The sequence below is a fragment of the Mesocricetus auratus genome, unplaced genomic scaffold, assembly GCF_017639785.1.
Source record: "Mesocricetus auratus isolate SY011 unplaced genomic scaffold, BCM_Maur_2.0 Super-Scaffold_100009, whole genome shotgun sequence".
NCBI lineage: Eukaryota > Metazoa > Chordata > Mammalia > Rodentia > Cricetidae > Mesocricetus > Mesocricetus auratus.
Genome location: NW_024429193.1, coordinates 51016298 through 51038672, shown reverse-complemented (window position 1 = coordinate 51038672; position 22375 = coordinate 51016298). Strand labels below are relative to the sequence as shown.

The 22375-nt window shown below is 45.7% G+C and overlaps 1 protein-coding gene and 1 long non-coding RNA gene across 3 annotated transcripts in view; one reads left to right on the top strand and one right to left on the bottom strand.

Annotated features, from left to right (window-relative positions):
* Positions 1-22375, top strand: part of Kcnd3 (potassium voltage-gated channel subfamily D member 3) — a 219294-nt gene that overhangs the window by 101445 nt on the left and 95474 nt on the right. The window lies entirely within an intron of this gene.
* Positions 1-22375, bottom strand: part of LOC121142364 — a 48891-nt gene that overhangs the window by 20446 nt on the left and 6070 nt on the right. The window contains exon 2 of the long non-coding RNA XR_005879364.1: positions 877-969. This is a non-coding gene — a long non-coding RNA (uncharacterized LOC121142364). The remainder of the gene's footprint in view (positions 1-876; positions 970-22375) is intronic.

Genomic DNA, 22375 nt, shown 5'->3' with positions numbered 1-22375 from the left:
TTTAATCCATGTGTCCCCTTATTCACAGAATAGAGCACAAATCCATCTAATATCTCATTAAAGAACTAACTTCCTACCAGGGTGTGGTAGCATACACCTTTAATTCCAGCACTCCAGAGGCAGAGGCAGGCCAGTGTGTTCCAGGACACTCAGGGCTACAGAAAGAGACCCCATCTAAAAGAGGGGAAGAAAGGGAGACAGACAGACAGACAGACAGACAGACAGAGAGAGAGACAGAGAGAGAAGAAGAGGAGGAGGAGGAGGAGAAAAGAAGAGAGAAAAGAGGAAAGAAAAGAGGAAAAAGAAATAACAAGCTTCTTGGGATTGAGGAGATGATGACTCAGTGAAGTTTTCATCATGCAAGTATGAGGACCTGAGTTCAATCCCCAGTGCACACATAAAAGCCTGAAACACTGGTGCAAATCTGTGATGTCAGTGCTGGGGAAGCAGAGACAGAAAGACTCATAGCACTTATATGGCAATGCCTGGAGACATTTTCGGCTGTTCTTACAGAGGTCCTGAATTCAATTCCCAGCAACTACATAGTGGCTCACAATCATCTATAAAGAGATCTGGTGCCGTCTTCTGGCCTGCAGAGACACATGCAGGCAGAACCCTGTATAATAAATAAATAAATAAATAAATAAATAAATAAATAAATAAATAAATGAAATCTTAGCTGGGTGGTGGTGGCATATGCTTTTAATCCCAGCACTTGGATCTCTGTGAGTTTGGGGCCAGCCTGGTCTACAGAGTGCGTTCCAGGACAGCCTCCAAAGCTATACAGAGAAACCCTATCTCGAGAAACAAACAAAAGAGTGAAAGAGAAGACCATAAGTAAGGAGAGGCTGGAAGAGCATAGACTGTCTTGAATACCTGTGGAGCCGTCCAGGAAGTTTAGGAGTAAACGCGAGCAGCAGACAGATGAGAGTTGAGTCATCTAACTTCTCCAAGTTTCGATTCCTTCATCTGTTAAAAAAGAGAGAGAAGAAAAGGAGAAGCTGCAGAAGCAGCCACTGCTACAGAGTGGAAGGGATCAGTGAAGTCTTCTTCGAAAGGTTAGCTCAGTGGTTAAGTTTCCCTGCACGTGGTTACTGGCCTGCAGATGCAGCCATAGTAGAATGCTTGTCCAGCACGTTTCGAGACTCCAGATTCCATTCCTAATATTGCTAGAAAACACACTCAACATAAACAGTGTGATACCTGGAGCCCCAAGGTTGCGAAGAGCCAGGTCTCAAGGTCTTTGTGTGTCGGACCAAGGAGGAGGGCAATAGTTTGGGCCGTGAGAAGCTTTGACAAGCTTTTGAGAAAAGACACATGAATCAAACTGTTGTAGGTCAGCTTTTGGTACCTCTACGAGGTAGGCTGTCAAGGAAGGCCGCATAGAGACAGGAAGAGCAGCTGACCCAGGAAAGTGAGTTTGGTTTTTCACTAGAGACTCTGAAGCAAGCAACAGAGACTTAGCACAGCCCCAGGCCCACTGCTGCTCTGAGGTCCTAGAGGAGAGTGTGGGGCTCTGGCCCCTCCCTGTTGGCCTCTTCTTCCACCACCCTCTTCTAGCCTCCCCATGACAGCTGCGGTGCCCACCCCCAGTCCCTGTTTGGAGCTGTGATTAATACAGGTTTAAAATAATCTTTGTCTTCTCCCTTTGTCCGCCCCCAGTGCAGCCGCTGTTCTCCCCCCATCCCCCACATCGTCACCCTCTGCTGAATTAGCCACACCTCACAAACCAGCCTGGGTGGGCGGGCGCTACTTTAGCCTAGAGAGAGGCCTTTGCTCACACCCCATTCCTCAGAGTGACCTCCACAGGTACCCAGACTAGGAGCAGCTCACAGAGTTGCCCTTCCAGATCTCTTCTTGGTCTCCAAAACTCCACAGAGGTCTCTTCCTAAGAGTTTTGGGCACAGGACGGACGCAGGGGACCCACCAGTACATAACACCCATCTCAGACGATGACCCTGAAAAGCACAAGGCCCTGGATGGACACCGCCACTGAATGCAGGAAGTGTTGCCTCACTCCAGTGTAGGGCCATAGTCAGTACTTTCTGCCTTACATTGGAGTCTATACCTTAGCTCCTCCATCCATCCTCTGACTTTGTTTTTTTCTTTCCCTCTCAAAGAAAAATTGTTTTTACTTCTCTGCTAATAGTTTCAAGCTGTAGGAAATGCCATCCCATGAAACAGAAGAAGAAAACTAAAGTTAAGTGGCTTTCACAAGATAAGAGCAAAAACTCTGCAGGAGGCCAGATCCAGCAGCCAGCCTCTCTTGGAGGCATCACCCACCTCTTACCCACAAAGCCTCTGGGTTTCAGCTTATACATCCTACATTTACCAAGGCATCGTAGTGTTCCCTCCTTTCTTCCTTTCCCAGGTATGCCTGATAGTTAATAGACAGTTGACCCTCAGAGCCACATGACTGAGGCAAGAACAATGCTTCTTAAGGCTCCTGCCTTGTGTTTATACACATGGATAGCTGTTCAGGCATGGCTAAGGGAAATCACCATGGAATGAATCAGAGGCTATTAATGACCATCAAGCTATGGGTTGTTAAAAGTTGAAGAGATACAGAGGTCGTTTTCTCACCCCTTCTGTTTTATAGAGAAAGAAATTGAGGCATAGAGAGTAGGGAGCACTCAACCATCAGTAAACTGAGGCATAGAGAGAGAGCAGGGAGCACTCAGAGCCATCAGGAAACTGAGGAATAGAGAGCAGGGAGCACTCAGAGCCTCAGGAAACTGAGGAATAGAGAGAGAGCAGGGAGCACTCAGAGCCATCAGGAAACAGGAATAGAGAGAGAGCAGGGAGCACTCAGAGCCTCAGGAAACTGAGGAATAGAGAGAGAGCAGGGAGCACTCAGAGCCTCAGGAAACTGAGGAATAGAGAGAGAGCAGGGAGCACTCAGAGCCATCAGGAAACTGAGGAATAGAGAGCAGGGAGCACTCAGAGCCTCAGGAAACAGGAATAGAGAGAGAGCAGGGAGCACTCAGAGCCTCAGGAAACTGAGGAATAGAGAGAGAGCAGGGAGCACTCAGAGCCTCAGGAAACTGAGGAATAGAGAGAGAGCAGGGAGCACTCAGAGCATCAGGAAACTGAGGAATAGAGAGAGAGAAGGGAGCACTCAGAGCCTCAGGAAACTGAGGAATAGAGAGAGAGCAGGGAGCACTCAGAGCCATCAGGAAACAGGAATAGAGAGAGAGCAGGGAGCACTCAGAGCCTCAGGAAACTGAGGAATAGAGAGAGAGCAGGGAGCACTCAGAGCCTCAGGAAACTGAGGAATAGAGAGAGAGCAGGGAGCACTCAGAGCATCAGGAAACTGAGGAATAGAGAGAGAGAAGGGAGCACTCAGAGCCTCAGGAAACTGAGGAATAGAGAGAGAGCAGGGAGCACTCAGAGCCTCAGGAAACTGAGGAATAGAGAGAGAGCAGGGAGCACTCAGAGCCTCAGGAAACTGAGGAATAGAGAGAGAGCAGGGAGCACTCAGAGCCTCAGGAAACTGAGGAATAGAGAGAGAGCAGGGAGCACTCAGAGCCTCAGGAAACTGAGGAATAGAGAGAGAGCAGGGAGCACTCAGAGCCTCAGGAAACTGAGGAATAGAGAGAGAGCAGGGAGCACTCAGAGCCATCAGGAAACTGAGGAATAGAGAGCAGGGAGCACTCAGAGCATCAGGAAACTGAGGAATAGAGAGAGAGCAGGGAGCACTCAGAGCCATCAGGAAACTGAGGAATAGAGAGAGAGCAGGGAGCACTCAGAGCCATCAGGAAACTGAGGTATAGAGAGCAGGGAGCACTCCGAGCCATCAGCTATAGGACAGTGGGTCAACTTTCAAGGCTGTGCTCTCCACTCTGCCCTAGAGGCTGTCCAGGACTCTGCTGTGCCACTTGAGTTATAAAGGCTGCTTCCATAACCTGTCTCTTGGAGTGACAGTGAAGGTGACACAACATACAGAGTAGCCAGAGACAGGGGGTTAGGAAAGGATCGAGTGCTGTGGAAACAATCCCTGACTTAAAAACTTGAGAACCCAGTTATTTGGATGAAATGAGGTGCAGACAGACAGCTGGCAGGGACTTGTGCCCACCTGGCCCTGGACAGGTGCTCACTTGCTTCAGGCTGAACTGGGCACCCAACAACATACAAGCCACCTCTCTGCTCTGTTGAGTGAGAGAGAGAGCCTAGGAGCTCTGGTTTGTATCAGACAGGCTGATGAATGCTCAGTCAGTCCTGACTGGGGGTGGGGAGGGGGACGATGGCGACAGGGAAATGTGTCCCTTTGGGTAGAAAGGAGGCCGAGTATGTTTGATGGCCTGGATGGAGTCAGGCTAAATATTTAATGTTCTTGACAGAGACCTGGAGGAGTCTGTCCCTTTCTCTAAGCAGTGACACGCCAGGCTCCCAGCCTGGGAGAGGGAGGAGCTGGCAGCTGGGGCCCTGTGAGCTACTTCCAGCTGCTGCTTGTAGAGACCCAGGAGGAGGAGCTGGGGAAGGGACAGGGGTAAGGGAGTGAAGGGCTGGTGCAGAGTGACGTTGAGGTGCAGGGAGCTGGCACGGAATGAGAGCTTTCTTTATTAAAAAAAATAGCAGTTCATTCTTTACATTTGGAATAAAAACCTGTTGTAATTACCTAGCAGTGGGAAAGCAATTTCCAAGCAGCTTTATTGTTCTGCTCCCCAACCAAATGTGCAAGGAAACATCCACCAGGGACGAGCGAGAGCGAAGGCACACCGCAGTAACTATGATATTTAAATGTTTCCACAGTAGAAATTTCAATAAGGTTTAAATGAACCATAAGTTGATTTCTCTCCGGATTATTCTTTTCCTCCTCTTCCTTTATTACTTAAGACATTGTGCTCCTAAGCTGTACTCATATGGCCCTAGCAGAGCTGTCCCAGCAGGAAACTTCAAAACATTATTGGTTACCATTCAGAGTGCCTCCCTCAGTGCCTCCCTCTTAGTCCTGGCCCCAAGGAACATGAGCTCCTGCCACCCACCTGAGACATCGGCTGGGTCACCTGAGGTCTCAGGGCTCCTGCCTCATATCCCCCAAGGAATCATGTGTAAGTTCACCCTGCATGGCTGCACATCCCGAGACCCTTGCCTCCTACAGGAATTGGAAATCAAGACGAGTAAGGATCCAGTTCTAAGCCTTTAGCTGTCAGGGCATGTCAGGTCCAGGCAGGGCTGGGAGTGTGGCAGCAAGGTGAGTCTGAAATCAGAATGTTTAGATTTTTCTTTATCATCATCAAGAAGCATAGGCTAGTCCATCTGTGAATATCTAATAAGAGCGCTAATAGTACCTAAAATATTTATAGTGCTTCAGTAGCCCCCCATGCACACTCATACACACAAAATTCACTCTTACCACAGTCCTAGTGATTGTCAATAAAATCCCATTTTCAGATGAGTAAACACATTCAAAGAGCTTAAGCCACTTCCCCAAACCCTTACAGGTAGTGTTGGCGATGGGAATGATGCCAGATCCTATTGCTAAACTCCACCACCTGCTTACCTGACTCAAGTCACTATCACAGAAATACTGACTCCTTAGAAGTCACGTGTTTGAAATGTTGTGGATGAGCCAACAGCAGAATAGGTATGAGGGGAAGGGGGATTCCTTGGGGACTGTGCTGGCTACTTTATGTCATCTAGAAAGCGAGACCCTTACTTGAGAAAATGTCCCCACCAGATTGGCCTACGGTATTTTGTATTGATTGGTGATTGATGTGGAAGGGACCGGTTCACTGGGCTGGTGGTCCTGGTTGCTATAAAAATGTAAGCTGAGCAAGCCACGAGGAACAATCAGTAAACAGTGTTCCTTGGTGGCCTCTGTTTCAGGCCCTATCTCCATATTCCCTTGCCTTGAATTCCTGTCCTGACTTCCCTCAGTGATGGCGTGTGACCTGAGAGTTGTGGGCTGAATTCAACCCTTTACTTCCCAAGCTGCTTTTGGTCGTTGTAGCTTATCATTGCAACAGAAACACTAAGACAGGAAGCTTGAAGAAATTCAGAGACTACATACTGGAATGAGCCAGGGGTTGCTCATGACAGTCCCTTGAATTCAACCACCATCTTCCCCAGATGCTATGTGCATCTGGTCCCCCAAGTAAGCTCCTCTCTGCAAAGCTAAAATAAGTCATGTTCAACCTATTACACCTTGTGGTTCTTTTTAGCCCTATAGCACAGGCAGAGCTGGGAAAGAATGAAGAACCTTGAGCTTGGCTTTTCATTTCAAGCTTTCAAAAACAGGCCATATCTATGAATGTTTGGCCTGAGAAATGCCTTCATGCTGAGTTTTCTGTTCAAGGCTATATTTCAGGGGCCATTTAAGTAATCTCTGGAAGCTGAGAGGCTAGAATATGAATGCACTGAAGCAGAACATTTGACCACATGCAGAAACCCAGCCACCCACCAAGCTCCAAGCAGGTCTCCAATAGCAGAGACTTGTGGTGCAGGTATTACTTGGGATTCTCCAGATAAACAGAACCAAGGTAAGGGCAAATAGGTATGTAGGTAGACAGATAATAGATAGACAGATAGATAGATAGATAGATAGATAGATAGATAGATAGATAGATAGATAGATAGATGGATGAGTAGATGAGTGGATAAATGATAGATGAGTGGTGGATGGATGGTAGATAGATGAGTATAGAAGATAGATAGATAGATAGATAGATGACAGATTATGAGGAATTTGTTATTGTAATTACAATGAATGAGAAATCCCACCACCTGAAGTCAGCAAGCTGGAGATCTGGGAGAGTTAGTGCATGGTTCCAGTCCTAAAGTCAGCAGAAGAAAAACATCAGAACTAATTACTCAGCTAGAGTCCAAAGCCTGAGAAAGACCCCTATCTTAGCTTAGAACTCATGTAGGAAGATGTCCTTCTATTTCTGCTTCTGTGATAAAAACCATGATCAAAGGCAGCTTGGGGAGGAAAGGGTTTATTTTAGTTTATACTTTAGAGTCAGAGTCCATCACTGAGAATCCAGGGCAGGAACTAAAGTGGAAACCATACAAGATCACTTAGTGGCTTACTCTCCATGTCTTACTCGACCTGCTTTCTTATATATTCCAGGATCACCTGCCTACAAGAGACACCATCCACAATAGTCTGGGTCCTCCCGCATTAATCATTAATCAAGAAAATGTCTCACAGATATAGCCACAGACCAATCTGAGGAAGAAAATTCCTCAGTTAAGGTTCTGTCTTCCCAGGTAACACTAATTTGTATCAAATTGACAAAAACTAACTGGCATTCCGTCTGATTGGCAGGTCAGTCTTTTTTTTATCGTACTTGTACCTTCAAATTAATGGATGAGGACCACCCACACTGGGGCAGGCTATCTTCTCACTCTGCTGATTTGGATACTGATTTCAACTAGAAACACCCTCAACAACAGACTAGAGTAATATCAGACCAAGGACCTAGACATCAATGGCCCAGTCAAGTTGATGTAGAAAGTTAACCATCACAGTTCTTCTGTCTGGGTGCAGCCAGCTCTGTATTCTCTACCCTTTGCCCATCAACTTCTGTTCTAAGGGCTAAGAATGTAGGTAGGGTGCTTGTAGCATCTCACTAGCTCCACTAATGAGGTTCCCCTTTCCTTCAGTTTCCCCCATCTGTTGGCTTCAGTAGTCAGCTGTGCAGGTTAAAGGCAGTGTGAGCGCTTCTCCGCCCTGCTCACCCTATCCTTTTCCTCCTGAGAAGGAACTGTTGTGACTAACGGGAATACAGCAGAGAAGGTGGCCATGGGCAGGAGAGTATGCACTTGAGCTCTCCTGGTCTTTATTCTTAGGCCAGCTCTGGGCCCCCTGGATGAGAGGAAGCTGGAGTAGAAGCAGAGTCTCCTGTGTCTCATCTCCCCTGTGCACAGAAGTCACGGATCCCCTGCTGACTAGAAGCTTGTGTCTTATTAGGTATAATAAGGCCACATTGTCACTGGCAGGAGGGGAGTGCATTTCACACTCTGAGAAATGGGATTCAGCAAAGAGATAGGAGGAGGTTCTGAGTACATGCCTCTCTGCCCCCTCGTCTGCAGGTTGGTGGTTACAACGAGCTAGGGGAGATAAGTACAGACTTGTCTGTTCAGCAACCTGGGTGACACAGCACTGAGGCTCTGATGGGGGTAGCTGTCCTAGTCCCTTCCTACTAGCTGTCTGACTTTGAGTGCGGGTGCTTAACTTTTCCATGTCATGTCTTGCTCACTTAGAAAAATGAAAATAATGGCACCCATCTCCAAAGGATGGTGTGTGTGTGTGTGTGTGTGTGTGTGTGTGTGTGTGTGTGTGTGTAGATTAGATGAGTTAATATGTATGGAATGGATGACAGAGTGCTTGGCCCCTGGCGGGGGCAATTAATGCTGACAGTTATAAGACGCCACTCAGTTTTGTGCTAGTGGAATACTCTTAATAAATTGAAAGTCATAGGCTAGTTTCACTGGCAGCTAAGGACTGGGAGCATGCTCTGGAATGCGTTTCCTTATCAAGAAGTCACAGACTCTTCCTCTGAATCCACTACATATAGGAGGCTGGTGTTCAAATACCATGAGCTTGGTAGTCTGGGAATACTATAAAAGATCCTTGGTCATCACACCTGTCTTTGGACATGGAGAGCCAAAGCAATGCCTGTGGATCCTCAAGGCATAAGACACAAACTGTCTGTTCCATTCTCATACTCCTCCAGCCCCACAAATCCTGCACTGGCACAGTCTCCCTTGGTTGTGAACAGAGTGAATAAGACTTCTCCTTACCCCTTCTCTTACAGACAACTCAGTGTACTCTTCCTGGCCTCTCCATCCCCAAGGTCCTACATCCTTTCTTGAATGTTCACACATTAGCACACATAAACTTAGAGTGTTGAGGAAAATAGTTTGATGGAGTCCCAATTATTTCTGGACGCAGGAGAATTTAAACATACTTCTTCCCAACTTCACTTTAGAATAGTGATACTCAAACAAACTTTTAGTATCTTGGCTTAGTGCTACGGGCTTTTAATTGTAGCTACCAAAGAAGCTGAGGTAAGAGGATCTCAAGTTCAAGGACTGCCAGAACAACAGAGTGACCTCAAGGCCAACCTGGGCAATGTAGTGAGACCTGGCTCAAAACTTAAAATAAGAAGGCAGGAAATCTGAGGAAGTGGTAGAGCTGTCACTTACCATGTGCAAAACCTATGTTCAGTCCCTTGTACAAAAGAAAGGAGAAAAATCTTCTAAGTGCCTTGCGTAATACATGGCACTTATTGGGGGTTTAATATGAGTTTTGGGGGTTTTAATCAACCAGTGTACCTCTTTCTCTGAAATAGAAAGAAAGAATATTGGAGTCATTACCCTGAGGTTAGGATCCTGTCTAAAACATTATTACATCCCCTACAGTATTCGGCACAGTACCCAGCACGTGGCAGGTGCTCTTTTAAATGTGTTGGGATGGATGGATGGATGGATGGATGGATTGATGATGGATGGATGGATGGATGGGTGGGTGGGTGGGTGCATGGGTGGTTGGGTGGGTGGATGGATGGATGGGTGGGTGGGTGGGTGGATGGATGGATGGATGAATGGATGGATGGATGGATGGATGGATGAGTAAGTGAGTGAACAGATGGATCTTTGAGACAGGATCTTAGTTAGTCCCCCTGTGTGTGGAGGCATTCATATTCCACCTGAAGATGGAAAGTTGATCCCTGGAGCCAGGCTTAGCAGGAGGGAAAACAAGGATTCAGCTGGACACCCTGAAGGCCCCCTGTCCCTTCCTGCCAACTTCCTTTTACTTCTCCTTCTCCTCTCCTGCCCCCTGTTTCAAGAGTGCCTGGGCAGAAGGCAGAGAGCAAAATCAGAGTCTTTCTCTACTCCCTAGTTGTTCTGAAAATAGTAACTAATTCAAAAATCACTTTTCTTTAGCCTCAGAATAGGTGTCATGAGTGTTTAGAAGTGAATTGAGTCTGCGTGGTTTTATTTTGCTTGGGCTAGGATTTAAAATCAGCTCACAATTACTGACTTTTTAAGCAGCTGGAAGAAGAGATGTCAGTCGAGGTGGGGGATTTCATGAGATGTAAAAGTCTCTCCTGAAACACACACACACATTGGCCAGGTCCAGAGCAGCCATCTAGCAACAATGAATATTTCATAAGCACTCGGGAAATCCATGTGGTTTGGTTGCTTTGGGCTGCTGCCCACCCAAGCCCATGAATTTGTCCTGTGTCATTTACAAGCAGCATTTAGAATTGAGGAGGTACTATATTGGAAAGGTTTGTCTTGCAGGTGAGGTTGACAGGTAAAGGATCTTGCCTATAGGTAATGCCTATAGGTTGCAAAGGAGGTCCAGGAGCCTTGTTCTCTCTAAAATTTTAGCTTGATGCTCTTAGCCCCTGAACCATAAACTTGACCCAAGGAGGAAGCAAGTGTTTGCAAGCTTCTGGACTAGTTTAATAGTGTCTGTCCTAAAACTGTGTGCTGCTTACTTTCCCACCGTCTCTGGTACCTGGATCCTGAACTTACCCCAATAGCAGACAAGCTCAATGGCCCTGCTTTTCCGCTGCCTCCAAGAACATCCATCAGCTGCAATTTCATGTTGAATGGGGCTGTGAGGAACTTCAAGGCCGAGATTATTACATTTTGTACATTACACTTCTGCCAGAGAGCTAAAAATACCCTCCTGGTGGTTGCTAAGTGCAGGTCTAATGGTTTTCCTTAGAGGAAAGAATGGAATTTTAGTTTCTCTGAATCTGGAAGCCCTGTGTCCAGGGAAATGAAGACAAGGAAATTGCCAGGAAAGGTTAGGGTGCATCCCTGGGGGTGAGGTGGGGGCCAAGGAACAACCCCAGAATTCATGTCTCCAGGGACCATTGTCCTCAGAGGGCCTGGAAATATCTCCAAGGACCATTGTCCTCAGAGGGCCTGGGTCCCCAAAGGCACATGGGGGGAGCTGTAGCTGTCACAAAGAATGTCCCTGATCAGCAGACTCCCTCCCCAGAGAGCTGATTGTCTGACCTTCCATTTTGGAAACCTCTATTTCACTTGTGTCGAATAGCAGTTCTCAGAGCAGCCAGCCACAACCAGGGTGTTTTTTTAAGGGAAACAGAATAGCTTGGGGAAACCCTGGAAGGTCCTGGGGAGACTCACCTGCCTTCCTAGAGACTCGAAGATCTTGAATGTCTCTTACCCAGTAAATTCAACACAGACTTCCTAAGCAGAAAGCCACCCCCACACTGCCTGCTTCCTCGCAGCTGCCCCAGCCTTCTCTCTGACTACAAACAAAAACGTTTGATTTATTATTGAACCAATACATCAGAACTCCTAAATCTGAGTAGGAGGCTTGCTGTCCTCTAAGCGGTCCTCTCGGGAATGCACATGTTCTGGTCATTGCCTTCTCCTGGAACAGCTTCAAGCCCTTTCTCTGAAAAAAAAATTGTCTAGTCCTCAGGTCACTGCAGCCCACATTGCCCCTCTGGAACCAGAATGTCTCACTGGGATGCTTGATTCGTTTGCTGGAGGCTGTTGCCATGGTTTCATCCTCCTGATTACCTTGGACATTGACATGCATGTGAATTTGCCTTCCCTGGCATAGGGCAATGAGTGGCCCTGAGACTAGCTGAGGATTGGGTGAGTGGCAGGCCACACTAGCCTGGAGCAAGGTGTATAACACAGTGTTTTAGTATCTGTACAAAGGACAGGTCCTGGGGGCTAGTGAGGTGCGCTGTACATATAATGGCTGCCAGTGAAAACCAAGCTGAGAGTTGAGGGCTCAAAAGAATAAGGGGTACACCTGTCACTGTTTTGGGGTGGCTTTAGTCTGTCTTTTTCAGAGGAGCACGGGTGAGCTCACCCCTTGCTCAGGTCATGCTCCCGGATGCAGAGTTCATCCCAAACTACTGGGGGAAAGAAAAGCATATGCAAGAAATAGAAAACAAATCTTAAATGGCACACTTTGCTCACTATACTCGGCTCCAAAGACTTTCTGAAAAAAAAATCAATTCTGTCCTCCTGGGGTGGAGATCTGACCTCTCAGTGGCCTGTGGACACTTCAAAGAATGGACACCAGGCTCCACAGGCAGTTGTCAAAGCACAGAGAGAACTTTCAGGAGCGTCTCAGGCTAGGTTACCAGGCAATCACAAGGCAGCTGTTTTGAAAGAACAACACTGGTGTAGTGTGCCTGTTCTAAGTGTTTATTAGAACAGCCTCCTGGGTTATGTGGCTCCTTCTCATTGGAAGAACCATGCCAGCAGTGGGAACGATTAATGCAGAACGGTGGGTAATCAGAGAGTTCAGTGCTGTCTGGCGGTGGTTGGAAATGTAGGTATTGTACATATCTTACAGCATGTTTGCCTTCCTAATTATGCTTTGCCTCTACTGCTATGGAAATGAACTGCCCGTCTGGGAGTGCACACCAATTAATGGCTGGGTCAGGCTTCTTGGAAGGTTTTGGAGTCTGTGGAGCAATGGGAATGTCTCCTGGGATTTAACATTTTTCTACAGACAGCTTACCCAATGTGTAACCCATCTAGGTCAGATGGAGAGTTGGCTGCAATCAGATTCATTAGCAGCCCAAGAATTAAACTAACCCCCCCCTGTCTCCACCCCTGCTGGGTCATTCTCCATTCCCTTCCTGTTTCTGCCAGATATTTCATGAATCTTGAGTACCAGAGGCTGCCAAGCAGGCAGCTTTGCTTCAGTGGCAAGGGGGCTGGCTAATCTATATTCGCATATTAACCATACTTCCTGGTGAATTTCAATAACTTGAAAATGGGCATTTAGCAGCTGGGAAAGAGAAGGCATGTTAAGTGCTCAGAATAAGTCTATAATAAACATCTGCTTAAGAGAGACCCTCTCCAGACAGATGCCCTGCACTTGATTGGGGCTCTGGGTTGGGGCTGCAGCCACATAGTAAAATATACTTAGCCTGCTTCTCCTGGTCCACTGAGCAGTGTCCCTGTAGAACGCCTCAGGCCAAAACAAGCTCTGACTTGTTCATAAACCTGAATTTCTAAGGCATACTTCCTCCTGCCTGCCACCCCACATGAAGCCACTGGCTTACCATTTTCTTCTCTAGAAACCCTCAGCTGGGATTGCTGCCCCAACATGCTGTGAGAGTCTCATGTCCCACCACTGTATGCACTGCTAAGCAGGAGTCATGAGGATGACATTGCCACATTTGACCTTGCTAAGTCTGTGTCTGTTGGGAACCCAGTCTCTTCTTGTCTGAGGCAGAGCACCCCTCCAACACACGCGCATACACACACACACACACACACACACACACACACACACACACACGCACGCACGCACGCACGCACGCACACATGCACGCACGCGCACACATGTGCATACGTCCTGGAAGAGCACAGAGACCACAAAACACAGTCCTGAACACCCCACAAGAAGGCCTGGATCAGGAATGATGGCCCAGACCTTTCTATTTTTTACAGGGGATGCAGGAAGTAGTAACCAGATACTAGTAGGCAAGCCGTTCTCCAGACAGACTTGAGGAAACACAAGCACACCAAGAAATCAGAGGCGAGCACAGGTCCAAGCTGCAAACCCCAGCGTGGCAAAGAGAAAACATCAGAGTCAGAGCAGTGCCTGGTCTATACCTGACCCAGGGTGTGTAACCCACCAGGATGCGGTGGTAGATGAATTACAGATGAGAGGCTTCAGAGTATTAGATCTCTTCCTCAATCTCTAGGGATGTCTCCCTTCCAGAACTGGTAATGTTCTTGGGGTGCACAGGAATGGATAGCTGACGTTAGGAGCCTGAAGCAGAGATAATAACAGTTTTCTCTCCCATGGTCCCTCTTCTAAGAATCCAAGCTCTAAGTTCTCTGTGTTGATTGTCTGGCACCAAAATTTCTTTTTTGTCATTATCACTATTCTCTTTCTGTTAGCTCACTCTAAAATTTTAATGTCCTGTCTCCTCTCATTCCCCCAACCAAATCAAGCACCAGTACCCCATGACTGTTTAGCTTTTCTACCCCTGCAGTTTCTGGCCATGATGTCATGAAGTCTACCACATCCAGCATGTGGATGTGAGATGCAAAATGTGAATGATAAGGTTTGCAAATCAAACACACTGAGAAAACATGGCATTTAACAAAAGTAAACAGGTTTCTACAGTGTAGGACTTCCATGTCTTTAGTATGCTAATCTGGGCTCTTGGAAGAGGAAATGACAAATTTACTTAACCTGGAGCCCTTTTCCTGACACCTCTCACAGGACTGGGGTGTGCAGCCTTCCTTTCTCATTTTCTGTAGGGCCCTGGCTCCCTTCTCTGTAAGGCAAGAATGATATGGCCGAGTTAATGTTTGATGTTCAGACTCTGCTAGTGCTCCAGCTCCAGTGAGCCCCAAATGCAAGGCTTGGTTATTATTCATTTATTTATTGACTGTTCTCCATCGGGCTTTAGCCATCTCCCCTCCCGAACTTGCTCTCTGGTCAGTCCCAGTCAGTGCCTGGACCCCAGATCCTCTTCTTCTTCACTGCCTCTGTTCCTCAGCTGCCCTCACCCTTTCCTTTCCCCTGGCCTGTCACCTCCTCTCCACAGTGTTATAATTTTTATTTGAGCCAGCAGGCATTCCTTCTTCTTTCACTAGAAATCACATCCTACTTCAGAGTTTCATCTTCCACTGGAAAGGCAGCTGATCTCTCACAAAACCCATGCTGTCAACGAGGTGTTAGATATATCTTAGACCTCTAACTCAGGGTGTCCAGAACTGGACTCTTAGCTCTGTCTTTCTCTTTAATCTTGTCTTGTCCTCTCCATCAACAGAACGAAGCTCCTCCATGCATCTTGACAGGTCCTGCCAGTTGTCTTCCCAGGCTCTGAATTCAGTGTCCTCATCGGCATTTCTCTGCCTCTTCCATGGTTCCCTCCTCTGCATTCCTTCATTGTCTTGACCATCATCACCACTTCTCAGTCAGTATCCCTGCTCCCTGCTTCTAGCTTGTTTTCTACTGTGCTTCCCAGACATGCTTCCAAAAGATGACTCTCATCATCTCATATCCTGAGTGAAATTTTCAATTGCTCCCTACTCTTACACAACAAAGTTGTGACTTGAGTCTGTCCTTGATACAGTCTACGCTCTTTTTCTCATCTCACCTCTCATCGCTGCTCTTCACAGTCCTTCATTTCTACTCATCGAATTTCACAACATTCCCCACATTTGCTCTACAGTTCCCTCACGATTGCAATTGCTTGCTGTCGTCGTGGAGTCACAAAATTGTTCCAGCTGAGAGCTGCCTGTTTCTCTCTCTTCTTGCCTCCCACTGCACATGCAGATAACTATGTCTCTGCAACATCTCCTCTCTGGAGCTCAGAATCCTTCAGGACTGGATCCATGGCTGACTAATCACTGCTTGCATCTACATTTTTCACAGAAGAATAGCTCAATAGATGTTCACTAAATGATGAATAAATGCATGAATTGATGGTTAGATGGATGAATGGGTGATTGGATGGAAGCCACCTCTCTATTCTTTTGTGTCTTTTTTTTCATTCACTAAGAATCCCGTGCACTGACCTAGACAAGAGACCCTGTAACATCGTGTTCATTGACATATGTGCTTACTATGTTTCATCTTGCTCTCAGTGGCCTCTGTCTGGCCCAGATCAAAGCTCTCGGATAAAGCATCATAGCTAATGGCTTTCCAAATTGTGTCCTTTTCTAAGCCCTGATGGTCATGTCTTCAGAATGGTACTGGCATCAGTCGACCCTCTCGTTGAAGTCATAAGCTATGACTGTCCCCAGTAATTCCCCTCAGTACCAAATCTTTGGAGTCTGACCTTGAGCTCAGGCTCCTTTCATCTCTAGGGCAGGGTGACTCTGGTGTCCAGCATCAATAGAATCCAACCAGACTAGCAGCTCAGTTTTCCCATGCCCAGAGACCCTTATTTGGATTCCTTGTCTGCATGTTTTCAGTGAAGACCTGTGATCTTCTGGGAAACTGTAGTTGTTTATTTGTAAAAAGTAGAGTAGTGTCGGGGACAGTGGTGTTTGGGGCATGAAATAATACAAGTGACTTCTGTCACTTTCCTGCTGAGGTTTGAAATGTCCACAGCTACTGAGATCTAAGTAAATAAGCCCTGGTGGTTGAGAGAACAGGCCCTAGAAACCAGCTTCCTCATCCAAGTACCAGAATAGCCAGAAGGTAGTCAGGCCAGAAAAGCCACCCAGGTATTTCAAACAGGAAACTGAACACAGGGGTTGGTCCTCTGCCCAGTAGAAGCCTTGAAAGGACACAAAAAAACACTGAAGTCACCCTGAGAAAACAAATTCAGGAAGCAGTCACCATATCTAAGGCTGAAAAGACAAAAAGTAAGTGTAGCCAGAGTTTAGGAGACTGATGTTTGGAGGTGGAAGACTACTGCTGCTACCCCAGGGGCCAGTTCTGAAATGGTAGCAATAGAAGCTGATCGATGTCAAGGAAATCCAGAGTCTCGTCTTGGAATAGGAATAGAAAATGGCCAGAGCTGGAGCAAGCAGTATATGGCCGCCACAAAGACTGGCTAGCTCTGTACCTCTGGGTACAATGTTTATCTCCTCCATCGGTCATCTCATCTTTAAAGCGGGAAAAACATGAGCCTGCTTTCTAGGTCTCAATTTGCTGATGAATGGAAAACACTTAGAGGAATTCTCAGCGCACACCAAAAGCCCAATAACTTCGTCTATTATTATTCCTTTAACATCTACCAGAGTTACTCTCTTTACTTTTCATCTCACTCTGCCAAACAAGAATGTGTAAGCTAGGCATGGAAGCACATGTCTATAATCTGATCACCCAGGAAGCTGAAGCAGGAGGATATGAGTTCAAGACCGGCCTCATAAAATGAGACTCTGCCTCAAAAAAATACAGAATATGGTCACCTTAGGTATTTACTTGACATAAACATATTGTTTTAGTTCCTAATTCTGGGACTCTTCTATGTACAAATTCTTTTGGAAGACAATTTTACATACATACATACACACACACACACACACACACACACACACACACACACGAATGAGTGCCACCACTTATAGTTCCATGTTAAACTTTATGTGTAAAAGTGAACTAATGATACTCTAAGATATGCTTAGATGAGATGCTACACATGATGCCTGCCCAAGTTCTGAATGTGGTGGGTATTCTCCATGTTTACTCTTCTCTCTCTCACTCTCTCTCCCCATCCCTCCATCCCTCTCCTCCCCACCAAATCTCCCAGACTGAGTACAGCTATGTGGAGCCCAGAGCTCTGAACCCTTTATGTCTCTGACAGCTTGCCCAGTGCTGTCAGAGCACTGGTCTCCTAGGGCCACCCTGAAGACTACACACAGGAATAGGAGAGAACCAGGAGAAGGACAAGATAAGGGTCAGCACAGCCTGAGTTCTAATTTCAACTTGCTGACTCCCTCCACGTTGACTTTGTAAATTTCAGTCTGTAAATGGGAACTAGAGACATCCTGGAAGAATACGTGAGCTAGTCCATATACCATGGCCATGAACCCAACTGTTTCACCATCTCGGGATGGTGGGTTTGAAAGAGAGTTAGTGACACTGTGAGGAAAAGAGAATGTTTGGGCTGTGGACAGATGTGGACTCTGAGGGAGCCTCTATCTCAGGTTCCTGGAGTCCCAGAGACTGGTACGGAAGTCTGGGAGTTCTTCTGCCTGGTAGAACTAACCCATATTTTCTTTGTGTATATCTCGGTGTCTCGTGAGCTAACTTGAATGGTTCTGAAGTCTAAGAGTAGACTGCTACATTTTTTCATTTATTATTGTGCAAGTATAGGATTGTGAATGTAGGGCCACCTGTGCCACAGCGAGCATGTGGAATGTCAGAGGACAACTTCACAGTGTTTGTTTGTTCTCTCAGCCTCTGTGTGTGTTCTGGAGCTTGATCTGAGCCATCTCCCCAGCCCTGAAGCAGATTGTTTCTTTTATAAATGGAAGTCCAAATACAGAAAAGGAAAGGAGATTCCAGCTTTAGTCAGATACTGCTACTGATATTCCTGTCCAGGGTGAGCCCGGAGTGCATGGATGGAACATGGAAGTACTGCTTAGAACTGCGGGCTACAGGTTTCTGAGTTCAAAGCCTGACTTGCCCCTTTTGATGCTTATGCCTCTGGGAGGATTCCATTCCCCAGCCTCGGCCTTTTCCACTATAGAATGGGAATGCTTCAAAGAGTTGTGGTGGAGTTTAAAGAAAATATATGCACAGAGCACTTTAGTCGTGTTTGGCAAATAGTAAGTGCTTAATAAATGGGAGCTATTATAGTCAGCTGCTTAAAATAATAATAGCAACCACTTATGGAGTGCTGAGTGTGCCAGGCACTCTGCTAAGTGCTCCGCCGGCTTTATTTCATTGAAATCAGAGAACTCAATGAGGCAGATGTGAGGATTATCCCCTGCTTGACAGATGAGGCAGTGGCTTTAAGCAGCTTCTCCAAGGTCAGTCAGCCACAGCTGCAACTGTGGGTCTATCTGATGCTAAAGGCCATGCTGCCTGCTCAGACATGCTGGTGTACACAGAGCTAGGATTTTTACTGTGTTCACAAGGGCTTCTGCCAATGAACCCTGAAGCTCCCAACCACCCTTTCAAGGTGCCTGCCATGATTCCTCTAACAATTCCTTCTAGGAGTTTTTAAGCTTTCCTTCTCAGACATGTAGATCACCTTCAGAAAAAGGGAGGCTATGTTCTATGAACAAGCACAGTACCCCCATCCCTCCCCCACCTTCACTGTATGGGTAAAAATGATGCTCCAAGGTGGTCCTAAGGCTGCCTGCCTTCCAAGTTCACACTCACTCCAGTACTACCTAGGATTGTGGTTCTCCACAATATTCAGGAAATATGTAAAACAGGTTGATCTTAGGAAGCCAAGGTTTTCTGTCTTCAGTAGATCCTAATTAGATATTCTGCTTTGATTAACAAATATTTATCAAGTCCCTGTCTGGTGCCAGGATCAGAACCAAGCTACTGCTATGCCTTACCAAAATGGATTTCTCTAGGATGTACAGCTCAGTGGTAGAACCATCAAAAACAGCCTGTTATCAGCCAAGGGCTCACTATGATCCATACATTGCTTTAGGCATATCTTATTTGTAGTAACTCATCTACATCTATGATGTTACTCTTTTTCAGAGATAAAAAAGGAGGTGCAGAAAGGTTAGGCAACTCAGTCGATATACTAAGTGTCAGGGAAGGACATAAAAACAGTATGTTTTAGCTCCTACATATAGGCTTCATTCTACAGTATGTATTTAAAAGCTTTCAGTACTTTCAAAAAGGCATTGTTGGAAGACCACATTATATAATCCAATGTTGCAGCATTCTAACTGGTTATAGAGTTCCTCTCTGGAAATAGCCATTAGAGTCTACTCAGGAATCAAATAAGAAAACCAGTATTGATACATTAGAGTCACATCATAGTTTTGACCCCAAATAGCTCATCTATTGCCTGTAAGGGGTACATGCATGTGTATGTGCACATGAACACACAAAATAAAATGGTGTCTGTTCAGTTCTACTGGGAACCTAAAACTACACTAAAAATATGGTGCCCTAAGAATTTTCATGCTAAATACTAAAATTGTATTTAAGATTTTATTTTAAAAATAACATGCACTCACAAAATGAAGACTTTTCCCAAGCAAATGCATATAAACAAATGTATTTAAGGAAACAAAGCAAAGGAACCTAAGTTGTTTTAACAATAGCAACATAATTGGATTGGGTTACAATCGTTGGATTCTCTACTATGAAGATTTCTCTTTTGTATGGATCATTTCATGTGGTTTCATTAAAGAACAGAATATGTAATAGCACCTAAAATTCCCAACACCCCATCCATCACCTATTACCAGTATACAACTGCAGCATTATGAGATGCATTCCTTATGAGATCTCTTGAAGTGTCATGGCACATGACTGTAATTCCTGTGTTCAAGAGGGTGACCTAGTAGGAGGATCATGACTTTGAGGCCATGTAGTGTGAGGTCATATTTTAAAAAGAGAGAAGGGGATGAGGTAAGAAAGAGATTAAATAGAAGAGTAACTGGAAAATAAGAAAATGGGTGATGAATATGAGAAAATATGTTTTAAAATCTTTTCATGAAATCTATTCTTTTGTACGATTAACATAATAAAAAAGTGACAATAAACAAAAACTGAGTCCTGCTATCTCACCACATTATCCTCATTTCTTTGGTCACCATTTAACTATAAACAGAGCAGGTTTTCTGCTCTCTTCCTTTCCTACTTTTCAAGATCCTCACAAAGTAGAAGACGCTGCCCCCTTCTATAGCACAATTTGAATAACTGAAAGCAAAGCCTGTGGAAGTTCTTTGAATTGTTGAATTATTAGAAAGTTATTTTGTGATTGGATAAGATATGTGAAGGGCAGCAGCAACTCTGAGTTCCCAGTGACACTAATAGGGAACTTGGGGAATATACAGGCTTAAATCTCCCACTTCCACCTGGTGTCAGAGACCCAGAGTTCAGCACCATGGCCAGAGACAATTTGTGACCTAGAGATTTGCTTGTTGAATTTCTGTGTGTGCCTTTGCACCCTTACTTCAGGGTCACCAGTACCCCAAACTGCTTTTTATTTCTTGTATATTTCTCTCCCCTGCATTTATTGTCACCCACTACCTCCCCTCTACCCCCTGTCGGCATTTGCATATTACTAGGAAGGGAGGAAGAATGGGAGGAAATAATTTGAAAGTTGTTCATACTAACCTAGGTTAAGATTAGAACTCTCCTCCTGAGAAGCCCTAAAGGCTAGCCCACCAAGAATATCCTCTTGGGGACTGTTCCACCATTCCCAAAGTTGATTCTCCAAGCCTGGTGGGTGTACTGTTTCCCAGCTCTTCTCAGTGAGTGCCATGTGGGGCCAAGAGGGGAGCATGTTCTGTCCTCCCCATTGCATCATCTGCCCTCACCGCCCTGACCCTCACAAGCCATTCTTGTTATGGAAAATCCCACCCCCTCCTCTCTTCTCCCTACCAGTTGGGGTTTCCCAGTCATCTCATCACTCAGGACATCTCTCGAGTCCTCCAGGGTTCCATTCTTTCCTCCTTGCCTCCCCCTTCATCCCAGTTATCAAGCCCAGCCAGCTACCGCCTCCATCTTTCTCAGATTTGTTCCCCATCCATCCCACTGCTACTTTGGGAATAACTGTCATCACTTATCCTTTGAATTATTTTTGTTGTCTTTCAAGACAGCCTCCCCACTTCCTGCCTCATTCACTTACTACTCCAACATCCGTTACCCTACTTAAATCGTTTAAATGCTTTCTCATTGCATGCAGCATCAAGCTCAAACTCTCTGTCATGACCTCCCAGAGTTCACTGAGACCTGCCTCTCCAACCTCCTTGACACCTTCTTGTCCTTACAATCCTGCTGCAGCAAGTGAATGGCTACTTTCAAAAGCATGGTGTTGTTGGATGCCTCTGTGACTTGCAATATTATGTCACTGTTTCTAGGATGCATTCCTCCTCGCTCTCCCAGGATACCTGAGACCCATTTGTCCTCCAAGACACAGAATAAGAGTCTTCTCTTTGTGGAAGACTCAATTCCCCTAGCTTCCTCTATAGCACCACCTTAATGATTGGTTTAAATTCTCCCCCATTTAGACCATGAGTCCATTTCCTTGTTCTTTATCTCCCAGACAAATTAGGTTAGTAATTGTCCAACATACAATTGGTGAAAAAGAAAAAAAGAAAAAGAAATAACTGATGGAAGAATAAACTTTTAATTAGGAAGTCTTAGTGGTTTGAATATCTTACACATCTTTTCTGAGATTTAATGCCATTGGCTATAAAATGAAGATAATGATACCTACATTGCAGAATGGGATTTGGGTTTTATGAAATGAAATACGTAAAGCCCCTAGCCTGTATTAATACAATCAACATGTTTTCCTTGCCTTGGCACTTCCTTTTCTCTGCTGTAATTAGTCTCATTTCCAGTCTAATCAAAATGGGTAAAATCATCTTTCTCACATCTCAGCCTCCTCATCTCTCAAGGTCATCAACCCCTGTTCTGTTTATTGCAGGTTAACTGAGGACTGACTGTATAGTGGACATTCTTCCAGGTGTTGTAATAGTTTTCACAAAAGGTTATGGGGATCCGTTGATCCTGCCCCAGCCTTGCAGGTGAGACCTGTGATGACAGTGATCAAGGTCATATGGCTCAAAAGTAGAATGAGGCACTGAACTCAAGACATGGAGCTTCAGGGATCGTGTGGGACTGCTGTGCAGGTCTTCTCAGCACTGATTGGGGCCACCATGAGAGTGTGTCACTCCGTGACCACAGAGGAGCCTATCTTTCTGCTTCAGAGACTTGATGGAACATTTACAGAAGCACCATGTTAGAATTTATAGTAATCCAATGGCCCTATTGCTTGGA